Consider the following 20,415-nt stretch of genomic DNA (forward strand, 5'->3'; position numbering starts at 1 on the left):
ATGAGACTGCCTACACATTGTGGCTAATAACCAACTCTTTTTAGTCATCACGGCAGGATACGGACCTTCTTGTGGTGTCTTAATGGTAATTGTATCCTAACATATTTTTGTCTCCTTGGCATGGATATTTAACATCGTTTATTCAGTCTTGGGTTTATGTTCTTTCGCCATTTACAGACATTTTACATCTACCTACTTCCTCAGCCTGCCCTGCCAATTTCTAATGAATTTGTGGATTTTCTTTTGTAATACATACATGTGTGTGCTCATCTGCTCTTCAGTTTTTATGATATTTGTCTCATCTGTCCTGCTTTATGATACTTTTACAAAGAACATGAACAAATGCTTCTATTTTAGAGAAGATATGGGATCCAGGTTTCGGAGCCGTAAAACCAACCGTTGTGATTGGTGGACGAGTTGCCAGGTTGCAGCTTCTGTACCGTGCCGGCACATAAATAGGTTCGGCTCAAGCGGCGGCAGCATCATTCCCCCGTGACTGTCTGAGCGTCTCTCATCACCTTGGTTATCTCATCATCATCATGGTAGAAGCAAAGCCTACCAAGAAGGCTGCGGCTGCTGCTGTGGTGGCCACCACCAGGAAACCTCGCGTCCAGGTTGCTCACCCGAAAACTAGTCAAATGGTTCTAGCCGCGGTCGCAGCACTCAAAGACCGTAAGGGCTCGTCTCTACAAGCAATCAAGAAGTACGTTGTTGCCAACAACAAAGTCGAGGCTGCCAAGATCGCCATTTACATCCGAAGATTTCTCAAGAAAGCAGTGGCTGACGGCATTCTTGTTCAGACCAAGGGAAGTGGAGCTAGTGGATCATTCAAGCTGGCCGTAGCAGAGAAGAGGGCCGTTCTAACTCCCAAGAAAGCCACCACAACCAAGAAACCATCTACAGCAGCAAAGAAGGCCGTGGTAACTCCCAAGAAAGCCGCCACAAGCAACAAACCACCTACAGCCTTGAAAAAGAAGCAGCAGCAGCAGCTTGTTGTTGGGAACAAAAAGCCCAAAATAAAGAGAGCTTCAAAATCTCCCAAACCACCCAAGGCAAAGAAAGCTGTCAAGAAAACAACAAAGGCAAAATAAACGATGACATGCAAGCAGCATGAATACACATGACAATAAACATCCAGGCCTCCCCCCTCAGTGGAGGGGCCTCATATGATTCCAAAAAGAGTTTAGTTTTGTAGACAAATAAATCATTACTTTTGGGGTAGATTTACTCTGTATATTATATATATATATATATATATATATATATATATATATATATATATATATATATATATATATATATATATATATATATATATATATATATATATTTATATATACACATGGGTGAGGTGATATGGTACCAAAGTTTTGGGTAAGGTGATTGACATTTACACAAGATAAAACACGAACCAATGGGAATAAAAACATAAGAATGGAAGTAACTGCAGAAGGCCTATTGGCCCATAACACAAGCACTTCCTCTTGATGCTTCTATATTGGTTCGGAGTCTTGAAGCTATAATATATATATATATATATATATATATATATATATATATATATATATATATATATATATATATATATATATATATATATATATATATATATATATATATATATAATATATATATATATATATATATATATATATATATATATATATATATATATATATATATATATATATATATATATATATATATATATATATATGCACACAAAACTAAATAGTCTTGTTAGACAAATTGCCCCTATTAGAGGCAAGTTGACTAACAAGCCGAATGACTGCAATTGTTTTGAATTTGAGTTAAATCTAACATAGAAATGTAATCAAACCTAACCTAACCTATGCTAACCCAAGCTAAGCTAACCTAACCTAACCTAAGCTAACCCAAGCTAAGCTAAGCTAACCTAACCTAACCTAACCTAACCTAAGCTAACCTAACCTAACCTAACCTAACCTAACCTAACCTAACCCAGCAATTCATGATCTTAATATAATACTGTTAATTGGATAAACCAATTTGGAAAGAAATGTTCGAAAATAACAAAATTAACTGTGCTTGTTAGGAAAATTGGGCCTTGCATACTTGTCCCAATAGTGTGGTTCTCGCTTTTAGGTACGACATAAACGTATACCTAAGTTGAGAGAGAAAAAGATTCGCACTCAAACATGCATATCGATTGCCAGTCCTGAATTCTGGGTAGATATTCGTGTCCTCCCTTTTCATTTACCATCATTTGGATACTATCAAAACAGCTCTGAGAAGGATAAAATGAATAAAACGGGTAGCTCACTCATGTAAAAAGGAAGAGTTGGGAAAGATCTCTCTCTCTCTCTCTCTCTCTCTCTCCCCCTCACCCCCCACCAATGATCCTGCTCTGCTAGTATATAACGTAACAAACCTTCCCCCCCCCCCCCCCCTCCCTCCCCAATCAGAGTCCCTTTAAGCATGCGAGGATAAAAAATAGATTTCATAAGACCCAATGTGCTAGCTGATATCAAAACAATTTATGTTATCGTCTATTAAGCCCTTCAGTAAAAAAGTATAGGGACCTAATTAGGTCCCGTTTTGAGGTGGTGGTGGGTGGAATCGATGGATTAGCCAAGCTCTTATCCGCCGAATCCGTAGAGGGTACGACCCTGGCGCTTCAGAGCGTACACCACGTCCATAGCAGTGACGGTCTTCCTCTTGGCGTGTTCCGTGTAGGTTACAGCATCACGGATGACGTTCTCGAGGAACACCTTCAGGACGCCACGGGTCTCTTCGTAGATGAGACCCGAAATACGCTTCACGCCGCCACGACGAGCTAAGCGACGAATAGCGGGCTTGGTGATGCCCTGGATGTTGTCACGTAGCACCTTACGATGACGCTTGGCGCCACCCTTTCCGAGTCCCTTGCCTCCCTTGCCGCGTCCAGTCATGGTGTTGAAGTTGTGTGAATCGAATTGACGAATGCCCGCACGATTTCCCGACTATATCCCATCAAGCGGACGTACTAGTAGCATTGCAACTCCTGCCTGCCCTTACTTTACGCTTGTGGTCGAGTAGACACGGCTTTCTCACAACGCTTTCAAAACTGCAGTTGCCTACTCGTCTGTTTCACGTCCCTGTGAAATGACTTTTGCACAAATCCAAAAAATAGAGCAAAATCAGCGATAATAGTGATTGAGGTGAGCCGCCTGTTGGCTGCAGCCAGAGGAAGGAGGGGAGGGGCAACGGGGTGACGTAGGCGAGTCGAGCAGCCAATGGCGCTCGAGCAAGCGCCTCGAGACGGCGTATATAAGCAAAAATTTTTCGGCGCCGGCCATCACAAACCACAGTTGTTCACCATGGCTCGCACCAAGCAGACTGCTCGCAAGTCCACGGGAGGCAAGGCTCCTCGTAAGCAGCTGGCCACCAAGGCAGCACGCAAGTCTGCTCCTGCCACAGGGGGTGTGAAGAAGCCTCACCGTTACAGGCCCGGAACGGTCGCCCTGCGTGAGATCCGTCGTTACCAGAAGAGCACCGAGTTGCTCATCAGGAAACTTCCCTTCCAGCGTCTGGTGCGCGAGATTGCCCAGGACTTCAAGACCGATCTTCGCTTCCAGTCGTCTGCCGTCATGGCTTTACAGGAGGCATCCGAGGCTTACCTGGTCGGTCTCTTCGAGGACACTAACCTCTGTGCCATCCACGCCAAGCGTGTCACCATCATGCCAAAGGACATTCAGCTTGCTCGCCGTATCCGTGGAGAGCGTGCATAAGCTAAATCGACCACCCTAGTATACACCAAACTCGGCCCTTCTCAGGGCCAAAATATCCTTCTAAGGAGATTTCAGACATTCCTAGCATAATTTAGGTGTCATACATACATGTGATATCAATAAATCAAGTCATTTGTAGTACAACCTGTTCTCTTACAAACAAAACGCCGTCGCTTTTCACTCTTATGCACTGTCAAGGATCACCCCCCCCCCCCCCCCAAAATAAAAATTGTCATACTGTACTAGAAATAAAAGCAGCTTGTATAAGTGACATATACTGTCCAGTCCTGTTTTATTCTGTTTTCGGTCCTCTGGCTTAATCTGTTAAGTTAGGAGATGACATTTTAAATTAACCGTTTTCTTGACATTTTCAAACCTAAGAGGGTGGCCTGCATAGTAATCCTAATGTGGAACATAACAATGAATCTCTAATCTCTAGAAAAAAGATACCGAGTGCTTATATGTGTTGAGAGAGAGAGAGAGAGAGAGAGAGAGAGAGAGAGAGAGAGAGAGAGAGAGAGAGAGAGAGAGAGAGAGAGAGAGAGAGAGAGAGAGAGAGAGAGAGAGAGACACACACAGACAGACAGACAAGACAGACAAGACAGACAGACAGACAGGCAGGCAGGCAGGCAGGCAGACAGACAGACAGACAGACAGACAGACAGACAGACAGACAGACACTGAGAGAGAGAAACACACACAGACAGTTTCATAAATATTCTCATTTTATAGCTATTTGCTTTCAGTGACAGAGGTTTTTGTTATAATAGTATTGGTGTCTAACACTCACAATCTCTTTAGAAATTAAAGTGTGGCTCCAATGGAGCCGAGTTTGTTGGTTTGAGGCCAAGCCACCACCACAGGGCAGTAAGTAAGCCGTTTACTTGGAGGAGGTGTACTTGGTGACGGCCTTAGTGCCCTCAGAGACGGCGTGCTTGGCCAGTTCTCCGGGCAACAGGAGCCTTACAGCCGTCTGGATCTCCCGACTGGTAATGGTGGAACGCTTGTTGTAGTGGGCCAGGCGAGAAGCCTCGGCGGCGATGCGCTCGAAGATGTCGTTCACGAACGAGTTCATGATCGACATGGCTTTGGAAGAGATACCAGTGTCGGGGTGGACCTGCTTCAGCACTTTGTAGATGTAGATGCTGTAGCTCTCCTTCCTCCTGCGCTTCTTTTTCTTATCGCCCTTGGCAATGGCCTTCTGGGCCTTTCCGGCCTTCTTGGCAGCCTTTCCAGATGCCTTGGGTGGCATGATGATGCTCGTGCTGGCTGGCGTTGCGATACAATAATGAACTTTTGCGCGAGGCGAGCTTTCCTTTTATATCCCGCTCGCGACTCAGCTCAGAGCGGGTCGCGTGGCGGAGCGCGCTGATTGGTCAGTGGCGGGCTCCCTTGATCCTGAGCGGGGTATATAACACGAAGCTCGATCTGCGGGGCGGCATAAAAGACCACAAACCCACAACAGCAGCAGCAATGTCAGGACGCGGCAAGGGAGGCAAAGTGAAGGGCAAGTCAAAGTCTCGCTCCAGCAGGGCCGGACTTCAGTTCCCCGTGGGCAGAATTCACCGTCTGCTGCGTAAGGGCAACTACGCCGAACGCGTCGGTGCTGGCGCTCCTGTCTACCTGGCAGCCGTCATGGAATACCTCGCTGCCGAAGTTCTGGAGCTCGCCGGTAACGCCGCACGTGACAACAAGAAGACCCGTATCATCCCACGTCACTTGCAGTTGGCCATCCGCAACGACGAAGAACTCAACAAACTTCTGTCTGGCGTAACCATTGCACAGGGAGGTGTTCTTCCAAACATTCAGGCAGTTCTTTTGCCAAAGAAGACAGAGAAGAAGTAAGCACTTCTGCCACCCACCACGACAAATACCATAACCAGGCTCCATCCGGAGCCACACACACTTTAATAGAGAGATTCAAGTAGACAATCAACTTTCAAACATTAATAATAACATTTATATTGATTTCATTTGGAATGTGTACATAACAAACAAACAAACAAAACAAAATTATAGGGGATATTCAGCATCACTTGGAATATTAACCAATCATATAAATCCAATATATATTTTATATTTTACTTTAAGCGAGGAATTCATATTCTATTAATTTTTAATCATACAAATGAACAAAAGCAATTCTTCACTAGACGTAATGAATGAATAAATGATCAAGGTTTTAATGTGTTTCATGAATATATATATATATATATATATATATATATATATATATATATATATATATATATATATATATATATATATATATATATATTAATACTTGTGAACCAGAATATGTTTGAGCAGCAGCGATCGTGCCTGCCATTGGCCGAAGTGCAACAATTCAAATAATTTAAAGGGCCTGCTCGGGTATATAAGAGAGGCTGGGAGACTGGGGCCGGTGGTGGGTGATGGGTGATGAGTGATGGTGTGGTGTGGTATGGTGTTGTTAAGAGTTGATTTACGGCCAGCCAGCCAGCTGCAGCCAAGGCAGGGCAGGGCAGGGCAAGGCAAGGCAAGGCAAGGCAAGGCAAGGCAATAACAGAACAGGACAGGACAGGACAGGCAAGGCAAGGCAAGGCAAGGCAAGGCAAGGCAAGCAGGCGGGCGGGCGGGCGGGCGGGCGGGCGGGCGGGCGGCCAGCCAGCCAGCCAGCCAGCCAGCCAGGCAGGCAGGCAGGCAGGCAGGCAGGCAGGCAGGCAGGCAGGCAGGCAGCCAGCCAGCCAGCCAGCCAGCCAGCCAGCCAGCCAGCCAGCCAGCCAGCCAGCCAGCCAGCCAGCCAGCCAGCCAGCCAGCCAGCCACTCCCACTTTGTATTTATATGCATTCAATTTATATTCAAACATTATATATGTTAAGGGCCTAGTTTTAGTGTTTATTTTAAAAATGACAAACATCGAGTCGTTTTACCAGTCCTTTAGCGTTAACAGTGATGCATTTTAAAACTGAACAGAAATCACCTTTTCTGGATATATCAAATATCGAATCCGCTTAATGTGCCTACAATTCAATCATTCAAAAAATACATAATTTACATCATGCCTTTTCATAGAACAGACAATAAGATTTGAGACAATAAGAACTTTACTTTTATAACTAAAGTTGCACAATTATACCAACTCTATGGTGGCTGGGTGGTAAGGTGTGTGGCTGGTGTTTTGGAAGTCGCGAGTTCAAACGACCCAATGGGAGTACTTTTTTTTTTTGCCATACAATCTTCCTAATACTATTATGTAGGTGTGTGTGTGTGTGTGTGTTTTTATTCATTCTTTGGTTTTATAGATGACATACATATTGACTCCTTTTACCGGTCCTTAATTAGGCTCTGGGGAAGCAATGGTGGTGGTGCATTTAAAACTAAACCAAAAATCACCAGTTCTGGACGCGTCAAATATCATATCCGCTTAATGTGTCTACAACCTAATTACTTAAAACTACACTATTTAATTCATTCATATCATGTGCATATTGGTCATTATGCTCATACAACCGACATCAAAATTTATTTTCATTATTAGAATCATACATTTCATCAAGTAATACAGATACAAAGAGATTTTCTTTCTGAGAAGACCGTTAGTATTGGCTGGCTGGCAGGCAGGCAGGCATTTGAGGGTTATTATTTCGCCTGTTGATTGGGGGGAGGGTTGATGTGTTAGGGGGTTTTCGGTTAGGTGTGGTGGTGGTGATTGGTGGTGATTGGTGGTGATTGGTGGTGGTGGTGAGTAGTGGTGGTGGTGGTGAGTAGTGGTGGTGGTGGTGGTGGTAGTAGGTGGGAGGGGGGGGGGGGGGGGGGGAAGGGGACTGATGGTCTGTGGATTCCTTCTCCGTACCCCTTACATATAAGCAAAAACATGCCTTCCTGTGGGTATAGAAACATTAACACAAATTATATCAGTAACTGATATTGTAGCCTTTTAAACAGAAAAGATTTGTACATACAAATACTTTTAAATTATCATTTATTTGTGGAAATGGCATTTACGTCATTAAATTGATACCTCAGCATCAAGCTTGTGTCCTGCAGCTGTGGTCCAGTGGTAAAGTGTATATAAGTGATGCGTATTCTTGGAGTTGCGAGTTCAAACCCGGATTAAGCTATATATATATATATATATATATATATATATATATATATATATATATATATATATATATATATATATATATATATATATAAAACAACATGTTTTGTTTTGGTTGTTTGTTTTTGTATAAAGCCTCACACACTATATTAAGCGAGTTTGTTTTAAACATGACATACATATTAATTCATTTTACCAGGCCTTATTCCACACAACTCCGTGAATTTCCCGTGGAGCCAGCCATTCAAACAAAAACAAACGAAACAAAACAAAACAAAACAAAAAACATTATTGCCAACAGCATTTGGTGTTCCCAGGCGGTCACCCATCCAAGTACTAACCAAACCCAACGTTGCTTAACTTCGCTGATCGGACGAGAAGCGGTGTTCTCAACGTGGTATGGCCGTTGGCATGAGACTGCCTACACATTGTGGCTAATAACCAACTCTTTTTAGTCATCACGGCAGGATACGGACCTTCTTGTGGTGTCTTAATGGTAATTGTATCCTAACATATTTTTGTCTCCTTGGCATGGATATTTAACATCGTTTATTCAGTCTTGGGTTTATGTTCTTTCGCCATTTACAGACATTTTACATCTACCTACTTCCTCAGCCTGCCCTGCCAATTTCTAATGAATTTGTGGATTTTCTTTTGTAATACATACATGTGTGTGCTCATCTGCTCTTCAGTTTTTATGATATTTGTCTCATCTGTCCTGCTTTATGATACTTTTACAAAGAACATGAACAAATGCTTCTATTTTAGAGAAGATATGGGATCCAGGTTTCGGAGCCGTAAAACCAACCGTTGTGATTGGTGGACGAGTTGCCAGGTTGCAGCTTCTGTACCGTGCCGGCACATAAATAGGTTCGGCTCAAGCGGCGGCAGCATCATTCCCCCGTGACTGTCTGAGCGTCTCTCATCACCTTGGTTATCTCATCATCATCATGGTAGAAGCAAAGCCTACCAAGAAGGCTGCGGCTGCTGCTGTGGTGGCCACCACCAGGAAACCTCGCGTCCAGGTTGCTCACCCGAAAACTAGTCAAATGGTTCTAGCCGCGGTCGCAGCACTCAAAGACCGTAAGGGCTCGTCTCTACAAGCAATCAAGAAGTACGTTGTTGCCAACAACAAAGTCGAGGCTGCCAAGATCGCCATTTACATCCGAAGATTTCTCAAGAAAGCAGTGGCTGACGGCATTCTTGTTCAGACCAAGGGAAGTGGAGCTAGTGGATCATTCAAGCTGGCCGTAGCAGAGAAGAGGGCCGTTCTAACTCCCAAGAAAGCCACCACAACCAAGAAACCATCTACAGCAGCAAAGAAGGCCGTGGTAACTCCCAAGAAAGCCGCCACAAGCAACAAACCACCTACAGCCTTGAAAAAGAAGCAGCAGCAGCAGCTTGTTGTTGGGAACAAAAAGCCCAAAATAAAGAGAGCTTCAAAATCTCCCAAACCACCCAAGGCAAAGAAAGCTGTCAAGAAAACAACAAAGGCAAAATAAACGATGACATGCAAGCAGCATGAATACACATGACAATAAACATCCAGGCCTCCCCCCTCAGTGGAGGGGCCTCATATGATTCCAAAAAGAGTTTAGTTTTGTAGACAAATAAATCATTACTTTTGGGGTAGATTTACTCTGTATATTATATATATATATATATATATATATATATATATATATATATATATATATATATATATATATATATATATATATATATATATTTATATATACACATGGGTGAGGTGATATGGTACCAAAGTTTTGGGTAAGGTGATTGACATTTACACAAGATAAAACACGAACCAATGGGAATAAAAACATAAGAATGGAAGTAACTGCAGAAGGCCTATTGGCCCATAACACAAGCACTTCCTCTTGATGCTTCTATATTGGTTCGGAGTCTTGAAGCTATAATATATATATATATATATATATATATATATATATATATATATATATATATATATATATATATATATATATATATATATATATATATATATATATATATATATATATAATATATATATATATATATATATATATATATATATATATATATATATATATATATATATATATATATATATATATATATATATATATATATATATGCACACAAAACTAAATAGTCTTGTTAGACAAATTGCCCCTATTAGAGGCAAGTTGACTAACAAGCCGAATGACTGCAATTGTTTTGAATTTGAGTTAAATCTAACATAGAAATGTAATCAAACCTAACCTAACCTATGCTAACCCAAGCTAAGCTAACCTAACCTAACCTAAGCTAACCCAAGCTAAGCTAAGCTAACCTAACCTAACCTAACCTAACCTAAGCTAACCTAACCTAACCTAACCTAACCTAACCTAACCTAACCCAGCAATTCATGATCTTAATATAATACTGTTAATTGGATAAACCAATTTGGAAAGAAATGTTCGAAAATAACAAAATTAACTGTGCTTGTTAGGAAAATTGGGCCTTGCATACTTGTCCCAATAGTGTGGTTCTCGCTTTTAGGTACGACATAAACGTATACCTAAGTTGAGAGAGAAAAAGATTCGCACTCAAACATGCATATCGATTGCCAGTCCTGAATTCTGGGTAGATATTCGTGTCCTCCCTTTTCATTTACCATCATTTGGATACTATCAAAACAGCTCTGAGAAGGATAAAATGAATAAAACGGGTAGCTCACTCATGTAAAAAGGAAGAGTTGGGAAAGATCTCTCTCTCTCTCTCTCTCTCTCTCTCCCCCTCACCCCCCACCAATGATCCTGCTCTGCTAGTATATAACGTAACAAACCTTCCCCCCCCCCCCCCTCCCTCCCCAATCAGAGTCCCTTTAAGCATGCGAGGATAAAAAATAGATTTCATAAGACCCAATGTGCTAGCTGATATCAAAACAATTTATGTTATCGTCTATTAAGCCCTTCAGTAAAAAAGTATAGGGACCTAATTAGGTCCCGTTTTGAGGTGGTGGTGGGTGGAATCGATGGATTAGCCAAGCTCTTATCCGCCGAATCCGTAGAGGGTACGACCCTGGCGCTTCAGAGCGTACACCACGTCCATAGCAGTGACGGTCTTCCTCTTGGCGTGTTCCGTGTAGGTTACAGCATCACGGATGACGTTCTCGAGGAACACCTTCAGGACGCCACGGGTCTCTTCGTAGATGAGACCCGAAATACGCTTCACGCCGCCACGACGAGCTAAGCGACGAATAGCGGGCTTGGTGATGCCCTGGATGTTGTCACGTAGCACCTTACGATGACGCTTGGCGCCACCCTTTCCGAGTCCCTTGCCTCCCTTGCCGCGTCCAGTCATGGTGTTGAAGTTGTGTGAATCGAATTGACGAATGCCCGCACGATTTCCCGACTATATCCCATCAAGCGGACGTACTAGTAGCATTGCAACTCCTGCCTGCCCTTACTTTACGCTTGTGGTCGAGTAGACACGGCTTTCTCACAACGCTTTCAAAACTGCAGTTGCCTACTCGTCTGTTTCACGTCCCTGTGAAATGACTTTTGCACAAATCCAAAAAATAGAGCAAAATCAGCGATAATAGTGATTGAGGTGAGCCGCCTGTTGGCTGCAGCCAGAGGAAGGAGGGGAGGGGCAACGGGGTGACGTAGGCGAGTCGAGCAGCCAATGGCGCTCGAGCAAGCGCCTCGAGACGGCGTATATAAGCAAAAATTTTTCGGCGCCGGCCATCACAGACAGCACGATCACGGCAACTAGCAACCGTCGCGGTCGGACGTGCTCGCGTTGCTCCAGCTCTTCTCTCTCGCACCCAGTACTGCAGGGTGGATAAACAATTGGCAGCAGACTTGCGTCTCTCTAGATGGTCAGACCCCACTCCTAACTTGGTATTTTATGCCGGGTAGAGACGGGAGGCCATCTTCAGTGACGTGTAGTCTTTGAGAGAGATCCATCGGCCTCCAGGAAGCTCATCATGCGTCACAAACGCTTCAAGATCAGGGGTACGCCCCTCAACGAACAACCATTCTCCAAGACATCTCTCCTGAAGCTCTTTAAAGACGTTGCAGGAGTAACACCCAACGACATCAAGCAGGAAGGCACGGACATCCTTTTCTTCTTTTATAGTGAGGAGGAAGTCGACAAACTTCTGTCTTACAGCGCTAACTTCTCCAACCAACACCTTCGTCTCAACTTCCCACGCCAGTACCTGGCTGAACACTCTGTCGTTATTCACGATCTCAGTCAATGGATCGTGGAACAAGATGACGCTGATGATACTGCGTTCATGCACGACTTCAAGGCATCAAACCCGGACCTACGGCTTCACCAAGCTCAATTCTTCAATTCAAGTCGCTCCCTGAAGCTGACCTTCGAGACGGTAGCTGCGGCTACTATGGCTACCAGAAATGGAGTTTACAGCTTTGGAATTCACATTCCGCCTTTCCGTGTGAAGATGGAACGTTTTCACATCGTCAACCAGTGCCTCCGATGCTACGAGTACACCCACTCCACCAGCAAATGTACCCAGCGGATTCAGAAGTGTAGCCTCTGCTCAGCTGACCACCATTACTCCATCTGCAAGTCTGAAACACTATGCTGCTTGCTGTGCAAAGGCGATCATCCAGCAATCTCCATACATTGTCCTCACAGACAAAACGCCATTAAAAACATGGAGAAATCCACATCTTCAACCGGAGCCAGTACCGCTGAAGCAACAAGCCAATCAGCGACCACCTCTACCTCAGGTTTCAACGCCCACGCCGCCATCTTCCCGGAGCTCCCGGGAGGACGTCCCACTGCTACTACCAGCCAATGGGGAGCCAGCTCCCAAACGCCAACCAGCGATTCGTCGAGCCAGCCATCGCCACCGGCCCAACCAAAGACAAAGCTAATTGGGCAGAGCACAGTAAAAGCTCTGATATCAACTGCCAGAATTACTGCTGGCAATAACCCACGAGAATTTGTGAGGCTTCTGAAAATTCTGTACAAGGCGAACGGTCTCCCTACCTTCATTGTTCCTGAGGAAGTTTTCAACGCTCCGCGTTCATCTCCAACAACTGACCCTGTAGAGGAGGATGCTGACTCTACATCCGACGACGACGATTCCGCCACTGCAATGCAGCCCTCAGATCCTGTTCGGGTACCTACAGCTCGCAGGACTCTGCCTCATGTGACCCCCACTTCTGCATCAGTTCCCGTTACCAACCATGACATCACTGTGAACGCAGCCACGCTTTCTGACATACTGTCAGCTCCTGCTCCACACGCTTCTCCAGCTGCTGCTGTCCCTTCACCCGTCTCAGTGGCGAATTTCGCTGCTATCGACCCTTGGTGTGACCCTATAGAGGGTACCGACTATGCAGCACCTTCTGCTGCAGTACCTACCGCTGTTACACACCCTCCGAGAACTCTACCTTCAAGACATCAACCCTCAAGAACCCAACCTTCAAGAAATCTACCCCAGCGTGTCAACACCCCTGCTCCTCACTCATCTGATGAATCGGATGAGGACGTATCTGGCGGTACACCATCACCCACAAGGAAAGATCACCTTCAAGCATCAACACGCACCGTGACCACCAAGACCGACAAGCCCAAAAAAAAGAACAAAGATCAAAGTTTGGTGAAATCAACAAGAAAGAAGACTCCTAACGAACTGACTTAACATCATCTGACATCAAACCTCCACTGCCAGCTGCTTGCGTTCCCGGCCTCTGTGTGTATTGCAAATGACACCCCACTCAATTCTACTTTCATCTGATCAAGCTCAAATCCACGGTGGTTGGGCCACCGATCTTTCATCTCCCCTCTTCACCTCATCTCCAGATCCTTGCTCAAGATTTCTGCAACCTCGCCCCGTTCTTCTATCCCCTGCTTGCCAGCTCTATGGACTTTTTAATCCGTTAATCCGGCCATCACAAACCACAGTTGTTCACCATGGCTCGCACCAAGCAGACTGCTCGCAAGTCCACGGGAGGCAAGGCTCCTCGTAAGCAGCTGGCCACCAAGGCAGCACGCAAGTCTGCTCCTGCCACAGGGGGTGTGAAGAAGCCTCACCGTTACAGGCCCGGAACGGTCGCCCTGCGTGAGATCCGTCGTTACCAGAAGAGCACCGAGTTGCTCATCAGGAAACTTCCCTTCCAGCGTCTGGTGCGCGAGATTGCCCAGGACTTCAAGACCGATCTTCGCTTCCAGTCGTCTGCCGTCATGGCTTTACAGGAGGCATCCGAGGCTTACCTGGTCGGTCTCTTCGAGGACACTAACCTCTGTGCCATCCACGCCAAGCGTGTCACCATCATGCCAAAGGACATTCAGCTTGCTCGCCGTATCCGTGGAGAGCGTGCATAAGCTAAATCGACCACCCTAGTATACACCAAACTCGGCCCTTCTCAGGGCCAAAATATCCTTCTAAGGAGATTTCAGACATTCCTAGCATAATTTAGGTGTCATACATACATGTGATATCAATAAATCAAGTCATTTGTAGTACAACCTGTTCTCTTACAAACAAAACGCCGTCGCTTTTCACTCTTATGCACTGTCAAGGATCACCCCCCCCCCCCCCCAAAATAAAAATTGTCATACTGTACTAGAAATAAAAGCAGCTTGTATAAGTGACATATACTGTCCAGTCCTGTTTTATTCTGTTTTCGGTCCTCTGGCTTAATCTGTTAAGTTAGGAGATGACATTTTAAATTAACCGTTTTCTTGACATTTTCAAACCTAAGAGGGTGGCCTGCATAGTAATCCTAATGTGGAACATAACAATGAATCTCTAATCTCTAGAAAAAAGATACCGAGTGCTTATATGTGTTGAGAGAGAGAGAGAGAGAGAGAGAGAGAGAGAGAGAGAGAGAGAGAGAGAGAGAGAGAGAGAGAGAGAGAGAGAGAGAGAGAGACACACACAGACAGACAGACAAGACAGACAAGACAGACAGACAGACAGGCAGGCAGGCAGGCAGGCAGACAGACAGACAGACAGACAGACAGACAGACAGACAGACAGACACTGAGAGAGAGAAACACACACAGACAGTTTCATAAATATTCTCATTTTATAGCTATTTGCTTTCAGTGACAGAGGTTTTTGTTATAATAGTATTGGTGTCTAACACTCACAATCTCTTTAGAAATTAAAGTGTGGCTCCAATGGAGCCGAGTTTGTTGGTTTGAGGCCAAGCCACCACCACAGGGCAGTAAGTAAGCCGTTTACTTGGAGGAGGTGTACTTGGTGACGGCCTTAGTGCCCTCAGAGACGGCGTGCTTGGCCAGTTCTCCGGGCAACAGGAGCCTTACAGCCGTCTGGATCTCCCGACTGGTAATGGTGGAACGCTTGTTGTAGTGGGCCAGGCGAGAAGCCTCGGCGGCGATGCGCTCGAAGATGTCGTTCACGAACGAGTTCATGATCGACATGGCTTTGGAAGAGATACCAGTGTCGGGGTGGACCTGCTTCAGCACTTTGTAGATGTAGATGCTGTAGCTCTCCTTCCTCCTGCGCTTCTTTTTCTTATCGCCCTTGGCAATGGCCTTCTGGGCCTTTCCGGCCTTCTTGGCAGCCTTTCCAGATGCCTTGGGTGGCATGATGATGCTCGTGCTGGCTGGCGTTGCGATACAATAATGAACTTTTGCGCGAGGCGAGCTTTCCTTTATCATAAGGCCTAGCTTGGAATACCCCTACGTTCCCCTGAACCTCACCAACAAATCCAACATGTTGAAGATTCAACGAGTACAAAACAAAGCACTTCGCTTTACAGAGGGCCTGACTCTGAGGGACAGGGTAAGAACTGACCTGATCCATGAGACGCTCAACATGAAGCCAATGAACATTAGGCTCAGCTACCTGGCCAGAAGACAGCTGTACCGTATGAAGAACATGTATGTCCCAGACCCAGAAGATCCCTTCGTAGCAGAAAACACCACCAGCGACTACGAGATCCACGATCCACCACACAGAACCAGAAGAATCACTCTCCAACAAAAAGTGATCAGACATATCCATGATGAGGCCTTCCCAAGCCCTCAGATACTAAGCGGTCTGCCAGACGATCCAGATGAGTGGCCCATCCCGGACCCAATCTACACCAAATGAAGAATAAAGAAAGAAAGAAAAAAAAAAAAAAATAACAAAATAAAAAATAAAAATAAAAAAAATAAAAAATAAATAAATAAATTAAAAAAAAAAAAAATAATTAAAAAAAAAAAAAAAAAAAAAAAAAATATATAAATAAATAAAACACCTACAAAAAAAATATAAAACCAAAAAACCATTTGTCGTGGCGGCAGAAGTGTAACTACCCTGATGTTTCTAAGATTAGCCTCCTTCAGCCAACTCCATCGGCTCTAGTGCTTTAGGACACCAACAAGGTCACAAACACTAGCCCCCCCAGCCAATGTACTGACAACCCAACATAACACATACGCAAACAAACAACACATACAAAAATGTCAACCCATGGTGGACAGGCCACCGAACTTTCAAACCTCCTCTCTCTCTACACCCGCATCCTCTTCCTGAATTTCATCTCCCCATCCCTCTACCTCCCCCATCCTTTCCATTCCCTATGGACATCAATCCGAATCCGGCGGCATAAAAGACCACAAACCCACAACAGCAGCAGCAATGTCAGGACGCGGCAAGGGAGGCAAAGTGAAGGGCAAGTCAAAGTCTCGCTCCAGCAGGGCCGGACTTCAGTTCCCCGTGGGCAGAATTCACCGTCTGCTGCGTAAGGGCAACTACGCCGAACGCGTCGGTGCTGGCGCTCCTGTCTACCTGGCAGCCGTCATGGAATACCTCGCTGCCGAAGTTCTGGAGCTCGCCGGTAACGCCGCACGTGACAACAAGAAGACCCGTATCATCCCACGTCACTTGCAGTTGGCCATCCGCAACGACGAAGAACTCAACAAACTTCTGTCTGGCGTAACCATTGCACAGGGAGGTGTTCTTCCAAACATTCAGGCAGTTCTTTTGCCAAAGAAGACAGAGAAGAAGTAAGCACTTCTGCCACCCACCACGACAAATACCATAACCAGGCTCCATCCGGAGCCACACACACTTTAATAGAGAGATTCAAGTAGACAATCAACTTTCAAACATTAATAATAACATTTATATTGATTTCATTTGGAATGTGTACATAACAAACAAACAAACAAAACAAAATTATAGGGGATATTCAGCATCACTTGGAATATTAACCAATCATATAAATCCAATATATATTTTATATTTTACTTTAAGCGAGGAATTCATATTCTATTAATTTTTAATCATACAAATGAACAAAAGCAATTCTTCACTAGACGTAATGAATGAATAAATGATCAAGGTTTTAATGTGTTTCATGAATATATATATATATATATATATATATATATATATATATATATATATATATATATATATATATATATATATATATATATATATATATATATATATTAATACTTGTGAACCAGAATATGTTTGAGCAGCAGCGATCGTGCCTGCCATTGGCCGAAGTGCAACAATTCAAATAATTTAAAGGGCCTGCTCGGGTATATAAGAGAGGCTGGGAGACTGGGGCCGGTGGTGGGTGATGGGTGATGAGTGATGGTGTGGTGTGGTATGGTGTTGTTAAGAGTTGATTTACGGCCAGCCAGCCAGCTGCAGCCAAGGCAGGGCAGGGCAGGGCAAGGCAAGGCAAGGCAAGGCAAGGCAAGGCAATAACAGAACAGGACAGGACAGGACAGGCAAGGCAAGGCAAGGCAAGGCAAGGCAAGCAGGCGGGCGGGCGGGCGGGCGGGCGGGCGGCCAGCCAGCCAGCCAGCCAGCCAGCCAGCCAGGCAGGCAGGCAGGCAGGCAGGCAGGCAGGCAGGCAGGCAGGCAGGCAGGCAGCCAGCCAGCCAGCCAGCCAGCCAGCCAGCCAGCCAGCCAGCCAGCCAGCCAGCCAGCCAGCCAGCCAGCCACTCCCACTTTGTATTTATATGCATTCAATTTATATTCAAACATTATATATGTTAAGGGCCTAGTTTTAGTGTTTATTTTAAAAATGACAAACATCGAGTCGTTTTACCAGTCCTTTAGCGTTAACAGTGATGCATTTTAAAACTGAACAGAAATCACCTTTTCTGGATATATCAAATATCGAATCCGCTTAATGTGCCTACAATTCAATCATTCAAAAAATACATAATTTACATCATGCCTTTTCATAGAACAGACAATAAGATTTGAGACAATAAGAACTTTACTTTTATAACTAAAGTTGCACAATTATACCAACTCTATGGTGGCTGGGTGGTAAGGTGTGTGGCTGGTGTTTTGGAAGTCGCGAGTTCAAACGACCCAATGGGAGTACTTTTTTTTTTTGCCATACAATCTTCCTAATACTATTATGTAGGTGTGTGTGTGTGTGTGTGTTTTTATTCATTCTTTGGTTTTATAGATGACATACATATTGACTCCTTTTACCGGTCCTTAATTAGGCTCTGGGGAAGCAATGGTGGTGGTGCATTTAAAACTAAACCAAAAATCACCAGTTCTGGACGCGTCAAATATCATATCCGCTTAATGTGTCTACAACCTAATTACTTAAAACTACACTATTTAATTCATTCATATCATGTGCATATTGGTCATTATGCTCATACAACCGACATCAAAATTTATTTTCATTATTAGAATCATACATTTCATCAAGTAATACAGATACAAAGAGATTTTCTTTCTGAGAAGACCGTTAGTATTGGCTGGCTGGCAGGCAGGCAGGCATTTGAGGGTTATTATTTCGCCTGTTGATTGGGGGGAGGGTTGATGTGTTAGGGGGTTTTCGGTTAGGTGTGGTGGTGGTGATTGGTGGTGATTGGTGGTGATTGGTGGTGGTGGTGAGTAGTGGTGGTGGTGGTGAGTAGTGGTGGTGGTGGTGGTGGTAGTAGGTGGGAGGGGGGGGGGGGGGGGGGGAAGGGGACTGATGGTCTGTGGATTCCTTCTCCGTACCCCTTACATATAAGCAAAAACATGCCTTCCTGTGGGTATAGAAACATTAACACAAATTATATCAGTAACTGATATTGTAGCCTTTTAAACAGAAAAGATTTGTACATACAAATACTTTTAAATTATCATTTATTTGTGGAAATGGCATTTACGTCATTAAATTGATACCTCAGCATCAAGCTTGTGTCCTGCAGCTGTGGTCCAGTGGTAAAGTGTATATAAGTGATGCGTATTCTTGGAGTTGCGAGTTCAAACCCGGATTAAGCTATATATATATATATATATATATATATATATATATATATATATATATATATATATATATATATATATATATATATATAAAACAACATGTTTTGTTTTGGTTGTTTGTTTTTGTATAAAGCCTCACACACTATATTAAGCGAGTTTGTTTTAAACATGACATACATATTAATTCATTTTACCAGGCCTTATTCCACACAACTCCGTGAATTTCCCGTGGAGCCAGCCATTCAAACAAAAACAAACGAAACAAAACAAAACAAAACAAAAAACATTATTGCCAACAGCATTTGGTGTTCCCAGGCGGTCACCCATCCAAGTACTAACCAAACCCAACGTTGCTTAACTTCGCTGATCGGACGAGAAGCGGTGTTCTCAACGTGGTATGGCCGTTGGCATGAGACTGCCTACACATTGTGGCTAATAACCAACTCTTTTTAGTCATCACGGCAGGATACGGACCTTCTTGTGGTGTCTTAATGGTAATTGTATCCTAACATATTTTTGTCTCCTTGGCATGGATATTTAACATCGTTTATTCAGTCTTGGGTTTATGTTCTTTCGCCATTTACAGACATTTTACATCTACCTACTTCCTCAGCCTGCCCTGCCAATTTCTAATGAATTTGTGGATTTTCTTTTGTAATACATACATGTGTGTGCTCATCTGCTCTTCAGTTTTTATGATATTTGTCTCATCTGTCCTGCTTTATGATACTTTTACAAAGAACATGAACAAATGCTTCTATTTTAGAGAAGATATGGGATCCAGGTTTCGGAGCCGTAAAACCAACCGTTGTGATTGGTGGACGAGTTGCCAGGTTGCAGCTTCTGTACCGTGCCGGCACATAAATAGGTTCGGCTCAAGCGGCGGCAGCATCATTCCCCCGTGACTGTCTGAGCGTCTCTCATCACCTTGGTTATCTCATCATCATCATGGTAGAAGCAAAGCCTACCAAGAAGGCTGCGGCTGCTGCTGATGGTGGCCACCACCAGGAAACCTCGCGTCCAGGTTGCTCACCCGAAAACTAGTCAAATGGTTCTAGCCGCGGTCGCAGCACTCAAAGACCGTAAGGGCTCGTCTCTACAAGCAATCAAGAAGTACGTTGTTGCCAACAACAAAGTCGAGGCTGCCAAGATCGCCATTTACATCCGAAGATTTCTCAAGAAAGCAGTGGCTGACGGCATTCTTGTTCAGACCAAGGGAAGTGGAGCTAGTGGATCATTCAAGCTGGCCGTAGCAGAGAAGAGGGCCGTTCTAACTCCCAAGAAAGCCACCACAACCAAGAAACCATCTACAGCAGCAAAGAAGGCCGTGGTAACTCCCAAGAAAGCCGCCACAAGCAACAAAC

The 20,415-nt window shown here is 44.3% G+C and overlaps 2 non-coding genes across 2 annotated transcripts; both read right to left on the reverse strand.

Annotated features, from left to right (window-relative positions):
* Nucleotides 1-8,128: 8,128 nt before the first annotated feature.
* Nucleotides 8,129-8,247, reverse strand: LOC138358489 (5S ribosomal RNA). The gene has a single exon (XR_011225417.1). It is a non-coding gene; the product is annotated as a 5S ribosomal RNA (ribosomal RNA).
* An 11,094-nt stretch (nt 8,248-19,341) lies between these two features.
* Nucleotides 19,342-19,460, reverse strand: LOC138358490 (5S ribosomal RNA). Its single transcript, XR_011225418.1, has one exon. It is a non-coding gene; the product is annotated as a 5S ribosomal RNA (ribosomal RNA).
* Between the last annotated feature and the right edge of the window lie 955 nt (nt 19,461-20,415).

The sequence above is a fragment of the Procambarus clarkii genome, chromosome 83, assembly GCF_040958095.1.
Source record: "Procambarus clarkii isolate CNS0578487 chromosome 83, FALCON_Pclarkii_2.0, whole genome shotgun sequence".
Classification (NCBI taxonomy): Eukaryota; Metazoa; Arthropoda; class Malacostraca; order Decapoda; family Cambaridae; genus Procambarus; species Procambarus clarkii.